Source organism: Capricornis sumatraensis, chromosome 5, assembly GCF_032405125.1.
Source record: "Capricornis sumatraensis isolate serow.1 chromosome 5, serow.2, whole genome shotgun sequence".
Taxonomy (NCBI): domain Eukaryota; kingdom Metazoa; phylum Chordata; class Mammalia; order Artiodactyla; family Bovidae; genus Capricornis; species Capricornis sumatraensis.
In genome coordinates this window covers 68978985-68996513 of record NC_091073.1, presented here as the reverse complement: position 1 = coordinate 68996513, position 17529 = coordinate 68978985, and the positions used below count along the sequence as shown (strand labels likewise).

General features: G+C 42.7%; 1 non-coding gene and 1 pseudogene across 1 annotated transcript; one reads left to right on the top strand and one right to left on the bottom strand.

Annotated features, from left to right (window-relative positions):
* The first annotated feature begins 6751 nt into the window (after positions 1-6751).
* On the top strand, positions 6752-6823 carry TRNAW-CCA (transfer RNA tryptophan (anticodon CCA)). Its single transcript has one exon. It is a non-coding gene; the product is annotated as a tRNA-Trp (tRNA).
* A 3346-nt stretch (positions 6824-10169) lies between these two features.
* The window catches only part of LOC138079707 (sodium/potassium-transporting ATPase subunit beta-3 pseudogene), a 57892-nt pseudogene continuing 50532 nt past the window's right edge, over positions 10170-17529 (bottom strand).

The window sequence follows — 17529 nt, the reverse complement described above, 5'->3', positions numbered from 1 at the left end:
GTGGCGTTGAAGGCAGTATGCAAGTACTGTTCCAGAAATACTGTCACACTTGCACGTGCCTGCTTTCCAAAGTCATACACACACAAACACATACATCCAGAGTCATGTACACATTCACACAGTAGATGTTTCATCCAAATGTTAATTTTCACATATCTTTGTCAATTTAAATATGTTTAAGGAGAGTCTGTCTAGTCAAGGCTATGGTTTTTCCAGTAGTCATGTATAGATGAGAGAGTTGGACTGTGAAGAAGGCTGAGCGCCAAAGAATTGATGCTTTTGAACTGTGGTGTTAGAGAAGACTCTTGAGAGTCCCTTGAACTGCAAAGAGATCCAACCAGTCCATTCTGAAGGAGATCAGCCGTGGGTGTTCTTTGGAAGAAATGATGCTAAAGCTGAAACTCCAGTACTTTGGCCACCTCATGCGAAGAGTTGACTCATTGGAAAAGACTCTGATGCCGGGAGGAACTGGGGGCAGGAGGAGAAGGGGACGATAGAGGATGAGATGGCTGGATGGCATCACTGACTCGATGGACATGAGTCTGAGTGAACTCTGGGAGTTGGTGATGGACAGGGAGGCCTGGTGTGCTGCGATTCATGGGGTCGCAAAGAGTCGGACGCAGCTGAGAGACTGAACTGAACTGAACTGAAGGAGAATCCTACCATACCTATAGCAATTTCTGGGAGAAAGAAACTTTGAGTACAGAAGCATTTCCTAAGCACCAACTAAGCCACCAGGGCTCTGCCTCCCACTGTCACCCCAGAGCTCCATCACTGACACCCACATCACCATGCCGGTGGGTGCCATAATCCCCATTTACAGAAGAGGAAAATGAGGCTCAAAATAATAGGTGTGCCCCAGGTCCTAGATCACTCACTGCAAAGTGAGATTCCTCATTCAAACCGGATCTGTCTTGCCTTAGAGGCTAGGAATGGAATGGGGGGAAGACAAGGAATAAATTTCAGACAGGCCTGACTCTTCGTCTACAGCAGTCCTCATCTTCTTGCTCTGATCTACTCCTATCAGCTGAAGAACAATTGTTCAGTAACAAAAGAACAAAAACCTCAAAGAGAATTACGTCAACCTCCATCACTGTGCAGGTCCTAAAAGAGGCAAATTAATACCCTTCCCTTCTTTGGGGAAGCTGCTTTTCTTTTAGCAAAATCATGGGGCAGAACTGTGCTTTATATTAGCTTGGCTTTCATTTGCCAGAAGACAATACAGGTGAGTTCCAAAAGGAAAAATAATTCATAAAGACAAAGTGACAGTGGATGTGAGAACAGGAAGAATCAAGGGGTCGCCATCTCTCAGTCATTGTATCGATAATACTACTTTTGGACGCTATGGAAATGTCACCGTTATCATGTTAATTTCTCTAGAATGCATAAAGTTAATGTCCAGAGTTACAGACCATTCCTGACTTCCTGCTTTCTCTTCAAGTACATTGTTCAATAATTAAAATCTATTTTATTCCTAAAGCAAACCACTTAGTAACACCTCGGCAGACATCAGGGAAGAGAGAAATGGAATTTTGATAGTAGGTCTCCTACTAAATTGAAATGAAATCAGCTTAATGCTAATTATTTTTCACATTCAGTTTCTATATTTACCAGATGGCCTAACTTTTGAAGTGCCAGCTGAATTAACCATTAACTTTCCCTAGCTTTCAACACTCGGCTAACCCTTCAAGCCCTAATTCACACCCCATCAGTTGTTCAAATCCCCTTACTCCAGCCCAATCACTCCCTTCTCTACATCTATGTGCACTTTTGCTCATATAATTAGCATTTAATATATATATATAATGCATTAAGTGTGTATCATACATGTGCCAGGCAATGATAGGAATTGAAAACAAAATGATTACTAATAATAGATGAATTCACTGAATGCATACTAAGAGCAGATATTGTTCTAAGTGCTTTTGTGTATATGAAATTATTTAGACCTTGCAAATATGACCAATTCTACAGATGAAGCAAACTGATTCACTTAATAACTTACTCAGGATGACTCAGATTGTAAGTGATAGAACCAGAATTTAGACCCAGACAGCCTGGCTCTACAGCCCTGGAAATTAATCACTACAACTGCCTCTCCAAGTTCACATTCCAGGGCCTCAGAATCGAAAGACCCACATGGAATCAGAAGAAGGCACAAAAGTGTCATATGATTGAACATATCAAGGAAGGGAGACCAATACAGACTGGGAGAGTCTAGGAGAAATGTGTGAAGAAGGGCCAGAGGGCAGTGATATTCCAGGCATTTTTAACAGTTTAGTAACTGACACTACACCTAGATCTAAATTTCTCCCAGGGGTGAGTACGGTTGTGTGCCGTGCTAAAGTTGCCTCAGTCATGTCCGACTCTTTGTGACCCCCTGGAGTGTAGCCCGCCAGGCTCCTCTGTCCATGGCATTCTCCAAGCAAGAATACTAGAGTGGGTAGCCATGCCCTCCTCCAGAAGATCTTCCCAACCCGGGATTGAACCCACGTCTCTTACATCTCCTGCACTGACAGGCAGGTTCTTTACCACTAGCACCACCTGGAAAGCCCACAGTTGTGTGATATCCTAAAAAATAATTTTGCCTGGTCACATTAGGAGTGGTAAACCAGTCCTCCAGGGCAGAAATGGCCACAGTGGAAAGGGCAGTGGGGAGCCTGATCTGTATTTGCAGATTTCTTTTGCCAATTTCTATAGGGTGAATACTCCCACCATAGCAGATTTTAAGCTACCAGCCAGACACCACTCAACTCATTTGGGATGAGATGGGTACTTTGGATGTCAGGTGCCGATTCGCACTGACACCACCACACCCACCGTGTAAAGTTCCTGTAGTGAGTACCAGAAGCTGAGGGAGCCAAGAGGGTACAGAAATACCACCCCTGATGGAGAGAGGCTGAGGGCACTCAGGAGGAAGGGACAACTGCTCGATCTCTAGAAGGCTGCAGCAGCCAGGATGGTACAGAAGTGTTAAGGCCCCCACAGTAAACCAGGGGGGACGGGGATATAAACCACAGAAACAAGGCAAGGAGCCCAGAGGAAAATAGTAGCACCAGAAGAGAAACTCATGGTAAACACTAAGCCCAGTCAGAAGAGGAAACACCTGAGTTCAGGTGGGCACAGCCTTCAGGCAACATCCAACCAGGTCTTGAAGTCAAAGTACAAAATCCAGAATGCCTTCTCTGCCAGCTCCCCTTCTAACACATCCAAGTTCCCCCCAGTGCCTCCTTGAGGCTCTCAGAGAAGGACCCCGTGTTGACCTCCACTGCAAGGCTTTCCACAGCACACTGTAATTATCCATGTAGATGCCTCCCACTAGGCTGGGAGCCCCTGCAGGCAAATAGCATATGATGTTGGCAAATCAATAGGCCAAATCTGGCCCACCACCTGCTTTTATAGGGTAGAGAAGCCAAGAATGGTCTTCGCATCTTTAAATGGTTGGGAGAAAAAAATCAAAAGAAAAATAATATTTTACAATACATGTAAATTATGTGAAATGCCAATTTCAGTATCCATAAACAAAGTTTTATTGTAACACAGCCATGTCCTTCATTAACGTATTTCACACTACCATATGGCCCATAAAACCTAAAATGCTTACTCTCTGGTCCTTCACAGAAGTGTGCCAGCTCTCAGCACGTAGCATGCCATGAGAAAGGAAACATTGAATCAATGCTTGATTAATGATTATCTGACCCTAGATGCATCCCCAGCCATTTTTTAATCTCATAACTATCCAGACTTCCCTAGTTGGAAGACCCTGCTCACTCAGCAACCAGCTTTGTTTTCCAGCTCCCCCAAGTACTCTGCTACTAGTGAGAACCCAGATGAATCTTCCCAGATCAGTTGGTTCCAATCTGTCTGTATAAGGATTTCCAAATATGTACTTTTGTGGAATTTGACTAGGAGTTCTATTTTCAAAAAAAAAAAAATTCTACAACTAAATTACCTTAATAAATGTTGAGCTACAAACCGGTGCTGTGACAACCTAGAGAGGTGGGATGGGGTGGGAGGTGGGAGGGAGGTTCAAGAGGGAGGAGACATGTGTATACACCTATGGCTGATTCATATTGATGTATGGCAGAAACCAGTGTAACACAGTAAAGCATTTATCCTCCCAAGTGGCGTTAGTGGTAAAGAATTCGCCTGCCAATACAGGAGACATGAGGCATGGGTTTGATCCCTGGGTTGGGAAAATCTCTTGCAGAAGGAAACGGCAAGCCACTCCAGTATTCTTGGATGAAAAATACCATGGACAGAGACGCCTGGCAGGCTACATACAGTTCACAAGGTCTCAAAGAGTCAAACACAACTAAGCATGCATACTCCCAAAAATAAATATAAAAATAAATAAATGTTGAGCTAAACATGCTTCTTCAGCACAGAATTCCACACAGCCTTTAACATACTGATGTTCCCTGTGAAACTCCAAGCAACGTTTCCCAAACATTTGCCCTTTGAAATCTTTTTGTTGGCAACTGTTACTCAGAGAACAGAACTGGATTCCACTCTGGGAATCCAATTCTAAAGGAAGTAGAGTTCTGACAAATATATTGTCGTCAAGGCCACATGGAGAGCTCACTGTTTTTTATGGTATATCCCAAGAAACGGACACACTTCTGTTTTTAATATTTATCTCTTTATTTACTGCCGCACTGGATCTTACTCGCAGCACACAGTATCTCTGATATTCAATCAGTTGCAGCATATGGGATCTTTAGTTGTAGCGTGCAAACCCTTAGTTGTGGCATGTGGGATCCAGTTCTCTGACCAGGGATCCCACCTGAGCCCCCTGCATTGGCAGCACAGTCTTAGCCACTCCACCACCAGGAAAGTCCTGCAAACTCACTGTCCCAACCCAAGTTTTTTGGCTTAGCCATGACTGCCACTCCCTGTCCTTGGCTGTGGGTAGCATAAACTACGTGGCAGCCGCAGCCCACATCACCCTGAAGAGAGCAGTCACTGCTCCACTGCCCAAAGATCCTGCCACCGCTGTTACCTGCAATGCGAACTCCCTCCACTCATATTAGAAGCTGCTAATACCACCTTCACCTGAAGTGAAGTCAGTTCACTTCAGTCACGCAGTCATGTCCAACTCTTTGCAACCCCATGGACTGCAGCACGCCAGGCTTCCCTGTCTGTCCATCACCAACTCCTGGAGCTTACTCAAACTCATGTCTATTGAGTCGGTGATGCCATCCAACCATCTCATCCTCTGTCATCCCCTTCTCCCACCTTCAATCTTTCCCAGCATCAGGATCTTTTCAAACGAGTCAGTTCTTCACATTAGGTGGCCAAAGTATTGGAGTTTCAGCTTCAGCATCAGTCTTTCCAATGGATATTCAGGACTGATTTCCTTTAGGATGCACTGGTTGGATCTCCTTGCAGTCCAAGGGACTCTCAAGAGTCTTCTCCAACACCACAGTGCAAAAGCATAAATTCTTTTGTGTATGGTATTAGAAAGTGTTCTAGTTTCATTCTTTTACAAGTGGTTGACCAGTTTTCCCAACACCACTTGTTAAAGAGATTGTCTTTTCTCCATTGTATATTCTTGCCTCCTTTGTCAAAGATAAGGTGTCCATAGGTGTGTGGATTTTTCTCTGGGCTTTCTATTTTGTTCCATTGATCTATATTTCTGTCTTTGTGCCAGTACCATACTGTCTTGATGACTGTGGCTTTGTAGTAGAGCCTGAAGTCAGGCAGGTTGATTCCTCCAGTTCCATTCTTCTTTCTCAAGATTGCTTTGGCTATTCAAGGTTTTTTGTATTTCCATACAAATTGTGAAATTATTTGTTCTAGCTCTGTGGAAAATACCATTGGTAGTTTGACAGGGATTGCATTGAATCTATAGATTGCTTTGGGTAGTATACTCATTTTGATTATATCAATTCTTCCAATCCATGAACACAGTATATTTCTCCATCTATTAGTGTCCTCTTTGATTTCTTTCACCACTGTTTTATAGTTTTCTATATAGAGGTCTTTAGTTTCTTTAGGTGGATATATTTCTATTTTATTCTTTTCATTGCAATGGTGAATGGAATTGTTTCCTTAATTTCTCTTTCTATTTTCTCATTATTAGTGTATAGGAATGCAAGACACAAAAAATAACCTCAAAATGGATTAAAGATCTAAACGTAAAACCAGAAACTATAAAACTCCTAGAGGAGAACATAGGCAAAACACTCTCCGACATAAATCACAGCAGGATCCTCTATGACCCACTTCCCAGAATATTGGAAATAAAAGCAAAAATAAACAAATGGGACCTAATTAAAATTAAAAGCTTCTGCACAACAAAGGAAACTCTAAGCAAGGTGAAAAGACAGCCTTCAGAATGGGAGAAAATAATAGCAAATGAGGCAAGTGACAAAGAATTAATCTCAAAAATAAACAAGCAACTCCTGCAGCTCAATTCCAGAAAAATAAATGACTCAATCAAAAAATGGGCCAAAGAACTAAACAGACATTCCTCCAAAGAAGACATACAGATGGCTAACAAACACATGAAAAGATGCTCAACATCACTCATTATCAGAGAAATACAAATCAAAACCACAATGAGGTACCATTTCACACCAGTCAGAATGGCTGCTATCAAAAAGTCTATAAGCAATAAATGCTGGAGAGGGTGTGGAGAAAAGGGAACCCTCTTACACTGTTGGTGGGAATGCAAACTAGTACAGCCACTATGGAGAACAGTGTGGAGATTCCTTAAAAAACTGGAAATAGAACTGACTTATGGGCTTCCCTGGTGGCTCAGAGGTTAAAGCGTCTGCCTCCAATGCAGGAGACCCGGGTTCGATCCCTGGGTCGGGAAGATCCCCTGGAGAAGGAAATAGCAATCCACTCCAGTATTCCTGCCTGGAGAATCCCATGGACAGAGAAGCGTAGTAGGTTACAGTCCACAGGGTCGCAAAGAGTCGGACATGACTGAGCAGCTTCCCCTTCACCTATGACCCAGCAATCTCACTGCTGGGCATACACACCGAGGAAACCAGAACTGAAAGAGACACATGCACCCCAACGTTCATCACAGCACTGTTTATAATAGCCAGGACATGGAAGCAACCTAGATGTCCATCGGCAGATGAATGGATAAGAGAGCTGTGGTGCATATGCACAATGGAATATTCAGTTCAGTTCAGTTCAGTCGCTCAGTCGTGTCCGACTCTTTGCGACCCCATGAATTGCAGCACGCCAGGCCTCATACTCAGCCATTAAAAAGAATACATTTGAATCAGTTCTAATGAGGTGGATGAAACTGGAGCCTATTATACAGAGTGAAGTAAGCCAGAAAGAAAAACACCAATACAGTATACTAATGCATATATATGGAATTTAGAAAGATGGTAACAATAACCCTGTATGCGAGACAGCAAAAGAGACACAGATGTATAGAACAGTCTTTTGGACTCTGTGGGAGAGGGAGAGGGGGATGATTTGGGAGAATGGCATTGAAACATGTATAATATCATAGATGAAACAAATCACGAGTCCAGGTTCAATGCATGATACAGGATGCTTGGGGCTGGTGCACTGGGATGACACAGAGGGATGGTAAGGGGAGGAAGGTGGGAGGGGGGTTCAGGATGGGGAACACGTGTACACCCGTGGCAGATTCATGTTGATGTATGGCAAAACCAATACAATATTGTAAAGTAATTAGCCTCCAATTAAAATAAATAAATTTATATTAAAAATACAAAATAAAGGCTTGTTATAGAATGAACACACACACACAAAAGCATAAATTCTTCAGTGCTCAGCTTTCTTTATAGTCTAACTCTCACATCCATACATGATTACTGGAAAAACCATAGCTTTGACTAGATGGACCTTTGTTGGCAAAGTAATGTCTCTACTTTTGAATATGCTGTCTAGGTTGGTCATAACTCTTCTTCCAAGGAGCAAGCATCTTTTAATTTCATGGCTGCAGTCACCATCTGCAGTGATTTTGGAGCCCAGAAAAATAAAGTCTGTCACTGTTTCCATTCTCAGCAAGGCCACCCTATTTAAAATTACAGTCTCTCCCCACCCAAGACTCTGGGTTTTTCCTTAACCTAACTATTTTTTCCCCTAACACTTATTTGCTTCTAACAAGTTACGTAATTTACTTCTTTACTGTGTAAGTTCCATGAAGCAGAGACTTTTTATCTATCCCCAGTGTGTTCCAAGCACCTAGAGGAGCGCCTGACACATCACAGATACTCAGTAACTATTTATCGAAGGACTAACTGAGTGAATAAATGGTTATAGCCTCTGATTCCCCCTCCAGTATTGTACCCACTGACTTTGCATCCAGGATCTAAGAGATAACAAGGGAGGGGCCAGATTATGCAATGGTAAGAAAATTTGCTTTCACTCTGAGATGGGGAAACATTAGAAGGTTTTGACCACAGGAGGGAGATAATCTGACAGCATCCTTAGCCCAAGATGCTGGGAAGTGAATCCAGTAGTTCAGATAAGAGATGATGGTGGCTTAGATCAGGAAGGAGTGGAAGTGATGAGAAGTGGTGAGAGTCTATTATAACTTAAAGGATCAGGCAGCTGAATTTGTTGGCAGGGAAGATGTAGTGTAAGGAGAGGGGGGGAAAAAAGAGTCAAGGATGACTCCAAAATTTTTGGCCTAAGCAACTGGAAAGATAGAATTGCCAAAAACAGAGATGAAAAACAAAAAAATGCAGGTGAAGTAAGTTTGGAGGAAGCAAGAGCAGGCTCCTACTGTACTCAGAATAAACCCAAATGCATAACCACAGCCTCCAGGTCCCTGCATGATCTGGCTTCTACCCACCTGTCCAACTTCATCTCACACCAACCACACTCCCCGTCTTTCATCTTACATAGTGCTCCAGGCATACCAGCCTCCTTCACTGTCTTGAACAAGCCAAACTGTCTACCACTTGAGGATCTCTTTGTATGCTGTTCTCTCTGCCTAAAATACAACCCCACTCTCCATCACAGCTCCACCTTCCTGCTTTAATCTTTCAGGTCTCAACTTACACGTCACCTCCTCAGGTGGGAACTCTTGCCTGACTTCCCAATCAAGAGTTTATTTCCTCTGCAGCACCTACACATCTGTCCATCTTCTTTTTTTTTATTTTTACCTAGATGGTGATTGCAGCCATGAAATTAAAAGACACTTACTCCTTGGAAGGAAAGTTATGACCAACCTAGATAGCATATTAAAAAGCAGAGACATTACTTTGCCAACAAAGGTCTGTCTAGTCAAGGTTATGGTTTTCCCAGTGATCATGTATGGATGTGAGAGTTGGACTATAAAGAAAGCTGAGCGTCAATGAATTGATGCTTTTGAACTGTGGTGTTGGAGAAGATTCTTGAGAGTCCCTTGGACTGCAAGAAGATCCAACCAGTCCATTCTAAATGAGATCAGTCCTGGGTGTTCATTGGAAGGTTTGATGTTGAAGTTGAAACTCCAATACTTTGGCCACCTCATGTAAAGAGTTGACTCATTGGAAAAGACCCTGATGCTTGGAGGGATTGGGGGGCAGGAGGAGAAGGAGACGACAGAGGATGAGATGGTTGTATGGCATCACCGACTGGACATGGGACATGGGTTTGGGTGAACTCCAGGAGTTGGTGATGGACAGGCAGGCCTGGCATGCTGTGGTTCATGGGGTCACAAAGAGTTGGACACAACTGAGCAACTGAACTGAACACTTTTATTTTCCTTTTTCCTCCTCACATACAGAACTTTCCCACACACTGAATTTCTTGCAGCTATAAAGTCATTCAATATTGGTCAGGTACCATTTTATCCCCTAAAACTTTGGGGCATCAAAATATAACAGTAAACAGTGTTAAATCTATAAAATATTTACATAGCACAGCACATTTAAGCTTTAGACACTTGGCAATTAAACCACATTAAAAACTGGACAAGACCCCCAACCTACACGTGCAGAATCAGGTGTTCACAGTCCCTATCTGGTGTCTGTACATGGGTCAAAAGGTAGCAGAGGCAACAGGCAGTTACTTAGAAGGACATGGACCACTATTATCTGGAAGCACATTGTTATCCCAGTGTCATGTACCACTCCACCTTTCTCCAAGGCAGTCTCATAATTCTGGAATGGCAGGTCCCGCTGATACAAAATGAAGACAGACAACACAATGTTTACTCTGTGGAGACATCCTAACTCCTACTATGCATGTGTGGTGATCTTGAATGCAACTCATCCTAAAAACTTGTCATTCTGGGTTTTTAGGTTGGGTGATCCATCAATCTTGCACTCAACCATTACTTCTTTTACATCACCATCACTACCAAAGCTGAGCTGGATGGCAACTAGTGGCTGCAGGTAGCTCCTATACAGTTTTTTTTCCCATAATATGGAAAATATTTTAAATCTATCATTCCATTGGGAGAATAAGTGGATAGAACTCCAGTGCTTTCACTCTTTCCAATACAGTGTATCCTTGGTTCTCCTTGAGGCTTTAATCCAATTTTTCTGTTCGTTTTCACAAGAATACAAGGGTTTCTTGCTTGGTAGCCAAACGTGGGATCATCCACACCACTGCATGCTTCAGGTAAGGCAAGAGGGACTGACATCCAGAAGTCTAGACCCTTCTGCTCAAAAGTTTCCACTGGTACAATCTGTGAGATTCTTCTTCTCTCCTAAGCCATATGGCTTTAGAAATTTCTTACGGTCATCAATGTACCCTTGATAGGATTCTGAATCAGACAGGCTGAATGAAAAATCCAACACCGACACTGGTTTTGGAAAAACCATTTAAGTCCTGGACTAGGAACCTGGTCACAGTATTTTGGAACCTCATTGTTCAGAGTCTGAAGCGTGGCCCACGTTGTGAATGAAAAGAGTGCAGCCAGGTACCCATGAAAGACTAGGCAGAAGAGCAAGATCAAACCCCAGCTCTTGGCGATGCACCGCAGGAACTCCCCGGTGTTCCGGTTGTAGATGAAGAGCTTCCACTCGGCCGGGCTCTGGTTGAAGTCCTCATGGTGTATGTGCCCCGACTGCTAGGGGAGCGGCGGCCGCGGGGGTGGAAGCGGCGAGGAGCGCATAGGCGCGTTCCGGCTCGAGCGGCGCCGCCTGGCGACGGCGACGGAATGCTGGCTGCAGCGAGCGCTCAAGCCGTCTTCGCCGCGGGGCGCCGGGCCGGGCCGCCGCTCCGGCCGTGGGAGCCTGACGTCTCCCACCTTCTTTCTTTATTTAACTTGACTACATCCTGTCTTCTCCACCAGCTTACGAGGTCCATGGCAGCAAGGACATGATTGTCTTGGTCACAACTGCATACCAAGAGCCTGGCACATAATAAGAACCAGTAAATGTTTATCAATTGGTTGGTTTGAAAAACAGTGTCCGTATCTGAAGGGATCTGAGCTAAGCAGGCATTTGTCACTGAGGAAAATAGAAAAAGCAAAATGTTGCGAGATGATTGGAAGAGAAGCATCATTCGTTCATCACCTTCATTTCAGTTCAGTTCAGTTCAGTCGCTCAGTCGTGTCCGACTCTTTGCAACCCCATGAACCACAGCGCGCCAGGCCTCCCTGTCCATCACCAACTCCCGGAGTCTACCCAAACCCATGTCCATCGAGTCAGTGATGCCATCCAGCCATCTCATCCTCTGTCGTCCCCTTCTCCTCCTGCCCTCCATATTTCCCAGCATCAGGGTATTTTCAAATGATTCAGCTCTTTGCATGAGATGGCCAAAGTACTGGAGTTTCAGCTTCAACATCAGACCTTCCAATGAACACCCAGGACTGATCTCCTTTAGAATGAACTGGTTGGATCTCCTTGCAATCCAAGGGACTCTCAAGAATCTTCTCCAACACCACAGTTCAAAAGCATCAATTCTTCAGTGCTCAGCTTTCTTCACAGTCCAACTTTCACATCCATACATGACCACTGGAAAAACCATAGCCTTGACTAGACGGACCTTAGTCGACAAAGTAATGTCTCTGCTTTTGAATGTGCTGTCTAGGTTGGTCATAACTTTTCTTTCAAGGAGTAAGCGTCTTTAAATTTCATGGCTGCAGTCACCATCTGCAGTGATTTTGGAGCCCAGAAAAATAAAGTCAGCCACTGTTTCCACTGTTTCCCCACCTATTTGCCATGAAGTGATGGGACCAGATGCCATGATCTTAGTTTTCTGAATGTTGAGCTTTAAGCCAACTTTTTCACTCTCCTCTTTCACTTTCATCAAGAGGCTCTTTAGTTCTTCTTCACTTTCTGCCATAACGGTGGTGTCATCTGCATATCTGAGGTTATTGATATTTCTCCTGGCAATCTTGATTCCAGCTTGTGCTTCCTTCATCACCTTAGCCACTATTTACTGAGCATCTACCATTGATGGAATAAGCCCTTTGTAGTCTTCAAGAGAAACCACAGTCGTGTTCCATCTCAGTGCTGATGAGCTTTTAATCCAGTATGGCTGACCCCGCAGTGCCCTGAGCCTTCTGCTCTCTGCTTTGACCACTTTATATAGGGTAACTGGTACTTCACAGGTACAGCAGCATTTAAATTAACTTGCCTGGTGTTTTAATTTAGAAAGTTTGGTGGGAAGCAGATTCTGATAATAATGCTAATACATTATGGCTTAGTAAATGTAGGACACTGGTGAGAAAAATAATTACCATCCAGACTTCTATCACACAGGGAAAATTAGTGGATCCCCCCACCCCTAGGCTTCACAGTTTCTTTTCCTTTATTGTCAGTATTACTCAAAAGCCTCACAAGAGCACATGTCCATAATTACTGCATAAAGTAGGACATTTGGGTGGGAAATTTTTGGATTGGTGAGAAAAATGATATTAGAGAAAGAATAATGAGAAAGCTGTGGGGGACACAAATTGCTTATTCATTAGAGATACACATTCTATGAGTCCAGGAAAAAAATGAAGGAGAAGAATGGCAAAATGTTTACAATTGGTGCAGTTTTATGTCAGGTACATGAGCATTCAATATAACATTCTCTTTATTTTGAGTATGTTTGAAGTTTGAATTTTTCCATAATAAATTTTTTTAAGTCTATTATAGTAATCTTGGAAAACCTAGACATGGGTGGTGGCAAAGAAAATGGAAAAGAAAGAAAAAAGATTGACCAATTCAATACATTTGACCTTGATAACAGATTTGATGCAACAACTTCAGCTGAAGGAAGAAGCAAAACTGACTCATTTCTATAGCCTTGGAAATAGAACAATGTCATTAAAGAGAATCTGTCTATAGATTTCTGAACTTTAAACAATGTACCTCATTGGCCTGTATGTATGGAAGTTAATAAACTATGTAAGTTTAAAAAAAAAAAGTAGGGTATTTGGGGGATTCTAATTATTCAGATATGTGCTAGGAGAAGAGGGAACTAAAGTCCTCTTTACTCGTAACTGATGGGACTTAATTGGGAATGAATTGAAGATAGATTATTAAAAGCTTTAGAGTTTAGACTTGCTTCCAGCTTACTTGCTCAAGTCAGTTTATACACCTTGCCTCTGTCTCCTCATCAGAAATGCCAATGAGCCTGGCAGTACCTCACACTACAGCAATTCAGCAAATACTGCCCTGGAATCAAGAGTAAATGTAGTACCTCCCAGAATAATGAAACAGATTGACAAGCATATTTGGTCATCTTTCCCATAAGATGGGAAACTGTTTGAAATACGAATCATCCCATACAGGACACCTACTCTGAACTAGCTACAGAGCTGGACACTTTCCATAACTTACCGAATCTTCACAATGGCCCTAGAGGCAAGAAGTGGCTTCACATGGCAGAGGAAGACGTTGAAGCTCAGCCAGGTATGTGAATGTCCAGGGTCCCACTTGACAAGTGCCTGGGTCAAGCTAGAATTCATCTCTCTCTGGCTCCAAGGCCTTGTTGAGCTATACTGATAGACTTCACCTTGACCGTGAACCGTGGGGATACGAGGACCTTCTCTGTGTCAAATTTAAAACTTCTCATGAACCCACAGTGCTGAGTACAGATTATCTAAAGGGAACTAGGGAAAACGTCGAATTAATTGAGATCATCACAGGGTGAGATTCCTACTTAATAGACTAACTACACACTGGGGACCTGGCCTCAATACAGCCAGAATTGCAAACCACCGCTTTGTCTCATTCAGGGAATGCATTTGGACGTCTAGCTCCCTGCTACCACCTTTGATGACAGTGTGTTCAATAATCCACTCTTGGGTAAGGGACTGGGCCACTGAAAGATGGGTGAGGCCCTTTCAGGAGCCCCAGGTCATGTCATGTTCCACTCTGACCTCAGTTCCAGAGGGAGAGGTCAGAGGCTGGATATGGGAACAGGATAGACCCCACACACACACACACAAGCTCATTTTGCCCCCAGAAGTGCACTGTGTTCCCTAGAAACGCTGTGGGTGGGAAGGAAGTGAGGGCCAAAGAGTCAGGAACTCCATCTGTGACTAAGGGGAGTTTTCCAACTAAAACAATTAAGCAAGGACACTGGAGCCCTGGGAAGATTTTCCTATTTCCCATCTTGCTGGGACCTCAGCCTTCCTTCAGCTTACACACTTTGCCTCCTCTTTGAACTCTGAGTTAGGTATGTTGCTTTCCTTTCTATTGCAGGACAGGTGACCTCAGGTTTAGTGAGAGCCTTATCACGCGAAATACCCAGAAGAGGCTGGATGAACACCTGACAGGGATAGCAGGGACTTGGTTCAGATCTGACATGGGGTATTCATTCAACCTCTCGTGTTCAAATGCACCAACTGTTGAGCTGCTCTAGTGCACGAAGCAGGCCTGATCCCTTCATGGAATTGACAGGTCAGGGGAGAAGACAAGCATGAGAACAAAGGCAGAAAGAAACATGTAATTACCGACTGTGATGGTGCTATGAGTCCAAGAAGAGGGGGTATGGAGAATAACAACATGAGAATAAAGAACTTCAAGGAGGGTTCAACATGTGTTTTAAACAGTTCATTGAGGCAGTTGGAGGCCCATTTGGAAGCCATTTCATTGACCTTGGGGAACGGTGATATCTCCTGAACCAGGTGCTGGTGGTAAAAGTAGGGTAAAGTGATCCTATTGGATGCATCTTTTTCTCTTTTTTTTTTGCTACGTATTCAGATAAAAGAATGCTGTGTAGAAATGAAAGTGGATAAACAGACACTCACATGGATGAATCTCATAAAATAACAATGAAAAGTGAAACAAAATGCAACGTGCAGTGGGAGCTTAGTTCCCAGACCAGGGATTAAACCCATGGCCCCTGCAGTGGCAGTGTAGAGTCCTAATCACTGGACCACCAGGGAAGTCCCTGGATGCATATTTTGGACACAGAATTGCCAGGACTTGGTGGGACTGGAGAGGTGAGGGCTGGGAGGAAAGGTGAGGAAATGGAGATGACACCCAAGTTTGGGACTGGATAAGAGCATCTGAAACTGTATGTTTAGAATACTGTAAGATTTCCAGGTGATGGGGCTTCAAAATGCACATTAATAGGCAAGCTGTGTTTCTCTTGGAGAAACACCAAGCCACCAGGGACTAAAGGCATTGCTACCTAAAATACCTTTCTGATGTTGGGGCTGAAAGGAGAAGCAAGCGAGGTTTTACCCAGGTGACCCAACCTCCTTTCTGTTCTTCCCCTTCCAGTATCCTAGGATTTCACTACCCAGCCAGTGCGTCATCTGGGAGATAAACATAAGACATTCCTACAATCAGTAAGAAAAACATAGAAGACCCAATAGAAAATGGGCAAGAGATGTGAACAGGCCTTTCACAATAAAAGGATATCCAAGTTGCCAATAAACACATGACAAGGTGCTCAACTGAATTAGTTATTAGAGAAACACAGAATAAAACCATGATGAACCTCCCTACCAAATGGCTAAGATGAAAAAAGGTAACGATACCAGTTGCTGGCAAAGATCCAGAGCAGCAAACTCTCTTCTATATTATGAATGGGAATTTAAATTGACACAACTCCTTTGGAAAAAAGTTTTTGACAGCATCTACCAAAGCTGAATATATATATACTCATAACCCATTCCTATGGGTTAGCAATCTATTCCTATGCATTTATCCAATGATATATATATATATATGTATTTGTGTCAGAAGATACATATGAGGATGTTTTGAGGGGCACTATTTGTAACAGTCAAAAACTGGGGAAAATTCAAGTGTCCATCCACAAGAGAATGGATTAATTGTAACATATTCAGATAAAAGACTGCTGTGTAGAAATCAAAGTGGCTAACCAACACTGCCTGTAAGAGTATGGATGAATCTCACAAAATAATGTTGAAAAGTGGAAAAAAATGCAAAATTTTCTGTGGCTCAACTTACATGAAGTTCAAAAACTGGCAAAACTGGTGATAAAAGTCAGGAGAGTAGAAGCCTTTGGAGAGGAAGTGATGGTGATTAAGACCGGATATGAGGATGTTTCTCTGATGCTGGTAATGTTCTTTTTCTTAATCTGGGTATCAACTACATGGGCAAGTCCATTTCATTAAAAACCATTAACCTGTGCCTTGTGATTTGTCTACATTGAAACTTATTTACGTTATACATCAATAAAATGTACTCTAAAAACATCTTTTGGGAGAATGTTTGCCTATGGCAGGCAGGGGCAATACAGCTACAATAAATAACCAAAAGCATAGTCAAGGATAACCAAGGTCATAGCCGATCAGTGCCAAGCACCAACTTGAAAGAATGAGGATGAAAAAATAATATTAACAGATTGTAAAACCTCTTTAAAATGTTTATTTTCTAAGCCTTGTTATCATAGCATTTGGCTGCCAACTTAGATTTTGTCTATATGATTTGGTTGTATTTTGGAAGTTTACAAAGGCATTGTTGCATCCTTTCCAAGGCAGGCTTTTATACACGTATACATGTACACATCCATCTACCCACAAGGATATATACTGTACACAATGTAGTTTGTGACTATAAAGCAATGAGAATGATTCCCATAACCACCCACAAAATGAGTCTGATTATTTTATCATCACACCTGCTCTAAGTGTGCATGCTCCTTGCCACTGAATACCCATTAAAGAAATCCAAAAATGATTTGAGAAGCTGGCCTGGTCATCAGAAAACTGTGCTATGAAATGAAAAAAGAAACACATCCTCTGGGGCCCACAATTTATCTATGTGCCCCTGGCCAACTGATTCAACCTCTTAGATTCCATTTTGGCTCATATAAAATGGAGGAAATTCTACATAAATTGTGAGACTGGAGCAAGAATTAAATAAAATAATTTACAGGAAAATGCCTGCCATGTATTAAGCCCTTAACAAATGCTAGACAGCTGCAGTAACATAGCAGATAGTTTATCTGGCAATTCTACCCATTTTAAAGTAAACACATTAATAGTCTCTATTTTTTTTCCACAGTTGAGTGAGAACAAAAGTTCAGGGCTTTTGAACTTGCTTTATATACATTTTCAGAAAATGTTTAAAAATATGCCAACCCTGTCATTTCAGAAAGAGAAGCAGACACATACAAAGAGCATTGGAACCTTAAATTTGAAGTCATGGAACAGACACCATTTCAGGTACACAC